Below are 6000 nucleotides of genomic sequence, written 5' to 3' on the forward strand. Positions count from 1 at the left end.
ACACATGACAGTGGGCCAATTTCCTTAATATTACAAGAAGTGTTTACAAGTTAATGTGAAAAAATACCAAAAGCACAATAGGAAAGAATGGGCAAAGGATATGCACAGGCATCTCATAGTAAAATAAAATAAGTGGTTTTAAATTGCATAAAAATATATTTAACCTCATCTATAATCAAGAAAATACATATTTAAATAGGATATAATTTTTTATCTATTACATTGGAAAAGATTTAAAAGTTTAAAAGGTACTGTGTTCAGAGGATGTGGAAAACCATCTTTTTTTACACTTAGATTGGGAGGGTAAATTGGTATAACCTCTTTAGAGAGTGACTTAGCTCCTTTTCTAGAAATTTATCCTACTGGTATACTAACAGTTTACTTAAAAACACAGGTAAAGGGATATTTATTAAAGCATTGTTGAAGCAAATGACCATGACAGATGAAATGAATTATTGATACATCCATAAAGATGCATCCAGACAGTTACTGATACTGCCACACATAGGCAGTTACTAATGGTTTGAATATGACTTGTCCCCTATAAAACTCATGTTGCAATTTGATTCCCAATGTAATGATGCTGAAAAGTCGTGGGACCTTTATGAAGTGTTTGGGTCATGACGGCTTTGCCTTCATGAAGGGATTAATGCTGCTCTCATGGGACTGGGTTCTCCAGGGGGTCAGTGAGTTCTTGCTCTAACGGGACTGAATTTGTTACCACGAGAGTGGCTTGCTATAAAGCAAGGCCACCCCTCATGTTTTGTCTTTTTTGCACACTCTTGCTCTCTCGCCATGTGATGCCCTTTGCCAAGTTATGATGCAGCACAAAGCCCTTACCAGAAGCTGTCATCATGCCCTTGGACTTCCCAGTCTCCAGAACTGTGAACCAAATCAACTTCCTTTATAAATTACCCAGTCCCAGGCATTCTGTTATGACAACAGAAAACAGGCCAAGACAGCAGTTAAAGAATGGTATGGCATGAGTGTTTATTGTTTCGGTTTGACCTGAGGTAGAAATATAATTAATATGAAATCTCAAATCGGTTTAAGATGGATCCTATGTGCCAATTGACAAATGAAATATCCTTGGGAACTGGTTACAAGCATCTAGACGATTTAAGGATATTAACAGTGTCAGAGCATGGGAAGAGGGATTAAAAGATTTCTTTGGAAAAAATCTGTGCTGTGAACTCTATCCCTTCTCCCCCAAGGGGATGTATCCTGTGATCCCAAATATAATGAGGTAGATCTTCAGTGAGAGCATCTGAGAGCTTGGTAAGTGACCAGTTGGGTGGTCTGGGTTGTAACCCTCCCAAATCTAGAGGGCTAGAGATAGGCCAACTAGTTGCTTTGCTGGTAGAGCCACAAGAGTGCTAGTTAACAGACTGTATTCCCACAGTTTTTTATTTGGGAGGGGGTAAGGGTTTGATGAGGGTTTTCTGTAGACTAGATGGATGTGTGGCAGATGGGAGAAAAATCTAGGCTGAACTGTATTAAGTCTAACTCAAGAGGACCACCTGGGAGATGAGAAAGAAATCTTCAACTATGAAAAATGTGTGGGTGCATCACCATGACCCTGGGCCGAGAGGGATGCAGCTAGGCCAAGGAGCAGAATATGTCACCTCTTCAGGAGACTTGAAGCTGGGTCACAGAGCTGGGTCTCCCAGAAGTGCCCAAGAAAGCTCTAGAAGGTAAAATGCCAGCTTCAATCATCTGCTAGTTCCAGAGAAGCTACCAGCTAAGGAAGAACTGTCCTACCTCCTTACTTTTCAAACCCTTGCTTCAACCTTGGTAGCAAGGTCTGAAATAGCCGCTGTCAATGGGGGTAAACAGCCTCCCCAGTTGGGTTTGTGAGATGTTTTAAGGGATGGGGCAGTGATAGTTTTAAGGGGCTAAACTTTCAGAAGCCGAGTGTTTATTCCTAAAGTTCATTTGTTTGAGACATTTGCCCACAGCTGAGTGCCAGTGCTGGTCCCTCTTTTCTTACCTACCCTTTCGAGCTCAGCTTCCAATTTACAAAAGAAAGTCATGTGTTCTGAATCTCACTATCATGCACTGACCCCTGGGCAACAAGCAGGGATTTTTGAAAAACTGGTGTCAACCTTGAGTAAATGAATGACCCCCAAAACCCAGTAACAATCCTTTTGCAAATCACATGGTTTAATAAAATTGAAGGAGGATCTATCCTGCCAGATGAGGCCCTTTATGGTTGCCACTGGCTTTGCAAGCATGACTTAAGGAATAGACTTTATTGAGTAAAGGAAAACCCCCCAGGTCAAGGGGGATTTTAAACAAGACAGGGATCTTCAGTGTCCCTCATTCTACCCATCTTTCCATGTGAGTTGTTTCTAGGGCCAGGGCTTCTGCTGGACACTTTTTTTTTTTTTTATTAGTAAAGTGACCCATTCCTAGAAGTGGCCTCCATGGGAGGAAGTGGCATCAGGCAGTCTTGATTTGGAGTGCCAGCTGTTTTCAGAAGTTGCCTAGGAAAGTTAGCTCTCTGACCCCTGGGGGCTTTAGGGACATCTGGAGCAACAGACTCTCTCTTTGACCTAACACTAATCAGGCTCTTTTAAGCCCTGAAGACCCAGACCTTGGGCTCCATCCTTGGCTTGCTTATTCTGCTTTCAGAAAGAATCCTGCTGAGTTAGTGTCATTAGAATCCCCCACCCTTGGTGTCTGACCACCCTTGATATCTGATGAAATTCCTCAACCCCTCTCCCTCAGTATCTTACTATCCTGGCTGCCTTCAGCTAGAAGCTGAGACAGTTTAGAATCCATCTTATTGCTGATGTTCCCTTTTAGTAATTTCCATCCACTGACCCCACCCTGCACCTTGGCCATAATTTCCCACTTGTCCTTGTATTCAGAAGGGAGCCCATTATAAACTGAGGTCTCTCTTTCCCTACTGCAATAGCTCCTGAATAAAATTTATCTTCGCTGCTTTAACTTCTGTCTGGCTCCGGTTTTCTTTGACAGGGGTCTGCAGGATTTTAAAGGCCCTTCACCTGGGAGGAAACCATTGGTATCATAGGAAGTTGGACTTAAAGGTACTCATCATGATGGGAGAAGGGAGACCCCCACGACCCAGTGAGGTTGTAGTTCAGGTAATTCGTGGTGAGCAAATGAGTTGTTTAGAAGACACTTTTAAGTTATATCCCAAGTAGAGAACAGTGAACACGTCTTAAGTATAGAGCTTAATGAACTTTCAGAAACTGAACCTTCACACACAAAAAAGAACACAGGATTATTTTAAAGATAAATATCTGCCTTGTATAATGACTTGTCAGCTGAGAAATCATTGCAGACAATCTCTAATGACAGATCAGCATGTGATATTTAAGGTTGAAAGGATTTTCTTCTATGTATTTTTTTAAAGTTTTGTTTTAGTTTTAATTGACACATAATGTAATAAAAATATGGAACACTTCGTGAATTCGCGTGTTATTCTTGTGTAGGGCCCATGTTAATCTTCTCTGTATCATTCTAATTTTAATATATGTGCTGCTGAAGCAAGTACTCTTCTATGTACTTTTGTCAACAAGGTTTTTTAGAGCTTTAGGTATAAAAGAAGAAACAATAGCAATAGAACTATCAAGAGGCGTTTGAACCACAGCAACTTCATCTTGAATTGGGGAGGGGTAAAATAAGGCTGAGACCTACTAGGCTGCACTCCCAGGAGGTTAAGCATTCTGTGTCACAGGATGAGATAGGAGGTTGGCACAACAGACAGGTCATAAAGTCCATGCTGATAAAACAGGCTGCGGTAATGAAGCCAGCCAAAACCCACCAAAACTAAGGTGGCGATGAAAGTGACCTCTGGTTGTCCTCACTGCTCATTACACACTAATTATAATGCATTAGCATGCTAGGAGACACTCCCACCAACACCACGACAGTTTACAAATGCCATGGCAATGCCAGGAAGTTACCCTATATGGTCTAAAAAGGGGAGGAACCCTTAATTCCAGGAATTTCCCATCCCTTTCCAGGAAAACTCATGAATAATCCACCCCTTGTTTAGCATATAATCAAGAAGTAACAATACGTATAGCCAGCTGAGCATCCTGTGCCACTCCTCTGTCTATGGAGTAGCCATTCTTTTATTCCTTTACTTTCTTAATAAACTTGCTTTCACTTCACTCTATGGACTCGCTCCAAATCCTTTCTTGTGTGAGATCAAGAACCCTCTCTGAGGGCACTTTGGCATGCTGAGTACTTTGAACTAAAGGAGATTGGAAGGTCTCAGAAGCAGCCTCAGAACCAAGGTCTCTCTGACCTTCTGCCCTCCTGTCTCCCACCCCTCCTTCCCTCCTGAAATAAGTCAGGAACAAGAATTCCTCTTCCCCAAGGGTAAAGGGGGGCTCTTAGAAGCTAGAACTCCCTTTACCCAAAGCAAGCTATTATTCCAAAGTTCCTCCAACCTTTCTGTCTAAGAGCTCGTGCAGAGGCCGGGGGGTTCCACTTGGCACTTTGAGGGTTTGCTGAAAAAAACCAACTTGGAAAAGGTAGATTAACTGGAGAAAAGGCATATAAATTTATGTAATGTGTATATACAGGAGCCTTCAGAAGGAAGACCCAAAGATACAGGGGAAATTGTCCATTTTCATGCTTAGGTTAAAAAAAGTATGGACAGCCATGTAGAAATGTGATTAGACAGAAGGGTATGATCTAATGCTAATAGACTAAATGGGGAAATCCAGCAAGGCCTGTCTGTCCCTCTCTGAGCCTGCATTCCTTCCTTCTGGGTATGGGGCAGGACACTTTCTGAAATGGGAGTCTTATGACTTACAGTCAAACAAGGAAGATCAGATAACTTTTTTTTTTTTTTTATGGCCAGTTTTACACAGAAAGGTAGAGGAAAATTTGGAGTATTATGTTCAGGTTTCATGGCTGGCTTTAGGGGAAAGGGGTTCTGGTTTCTGTGACCTGCCTTGGGGAAGAGGGATTCTAGTTTGTATGACTAGTCTCAGGGGAGAAACTTTTGCTCCTAAGGCTGCTTCTGAGGCCTTCATTTTGGGGTACTGTTTTCTGAGCCCCAACACTGGTCATAAAGATGTTCTCTGATCTGCCCTTGCCTGATAGTAGTTCATAAGACCTTACATTTCCAAAGGGTCCTGCCCCATACCCAGGAGGAATAAATGCTACAACAGGGAGGCCAAGAAGATTCTGAGCAGACAGGCCTTTCTGGGCTTCCCCACTCTATCTATTACTATTAGGTCAAACCCTTTTGTCTAATCACATTTCTACATGGCTATCCATGTTTCATCGAACCTAAGCATAACAACAAACTATTTTCCCTGGGTCCCTGGGTCTTCATTTCTGGAGCATTCTGGGTCATGTAAAACTTTGATTAAATGAATCTGTATGCTCTTCTCTTGTTAACCTGTCTTTTGTTGTAGGAGTTTCTGCAGTGACACTTGTGATGGGGAGGAAAGGTATCACACCTTTCTGTCCCTACAGTTTATAAACATAGTCAATACTCCTCCATGGAGACAGAAAAAACTGGTGATTGGGAAGCGGGACTGAAAGTTGGGGATCTTGGCCAGGCACGGTGGCTCATGCCTGTAATCCCAGAACTTGGGAGACCGAGGTGGGCGGATCACCTGAGCTCAGGAGTCTGACACCAGCCTGGCCAGCATGGTGAAACCCTGCCTCTACTAAAAATAGAAAAATTACCCAGGCGTGGTGGCAGATGCTTGTAGTCCCAGCTACTCGAGAGGCTGAGGCAGGAGAATTGCTTGAACCTGGGAGGCAGAGGTTGCAGTGAGCTGAGATCCTGCCACTGCACTCCAGCCTGGATGACAGAGCAAGACTCCATCTCAAAAAAAAAAAAAAAAAAAGGGAAAGTTGGGGATCTGAGGTGAAAGGCAAGTCTATTTTTCATCATCTACCTTCATATTCTGCTTGATTTTTTTCTTTGCTTTTGCCATAGGTGTTTGGACGAACGGAGGCAAGATGGTGCACATCCGGGTTCTTCATCCCCCCTCCCAACTT

At 42.8% G+C, this 6000-nt stretch overlaps 1 protein-coding gene and 1 non-coding gene across 2 annotated transcripts in view; one reads left to right on the top strand and one right to left on the bottom strand.

The window, feature by feature from the left end:
• Positions 1-6000, top strand: part of SCN11A (sodium voltage-gated channel alpha subunit 11) — a 226141-nt gene that overhangs the window by 25338 nt on the left and 194803 nt on the right. The window lies entirely within an intron of this gene.
• On the bottom strand, positions 3417-3523 carry LOC111555616. The gene has a single exon (XR_002735572.1). It is a non-coding gene; the product is annotated as a U6 spliceosomal RNA (small nuclear RNA).

Source organism: Piliocolobus tephrosceles, chromosome 2 (assembly GCF_002776525.5).
Source record: "Piliocolobus tephrosceles isolate RC106 chromosome 2, ASM277652v3, whole genome shotgun sequence".
Classification (NCBI taxonomy): domain Eukaryota; kingdom Metazoa; phylum Chordata; class Mammalia; order Primates; family Cercopithecidae; genus Piliocolobus; species Piliocolobus tephrosceles.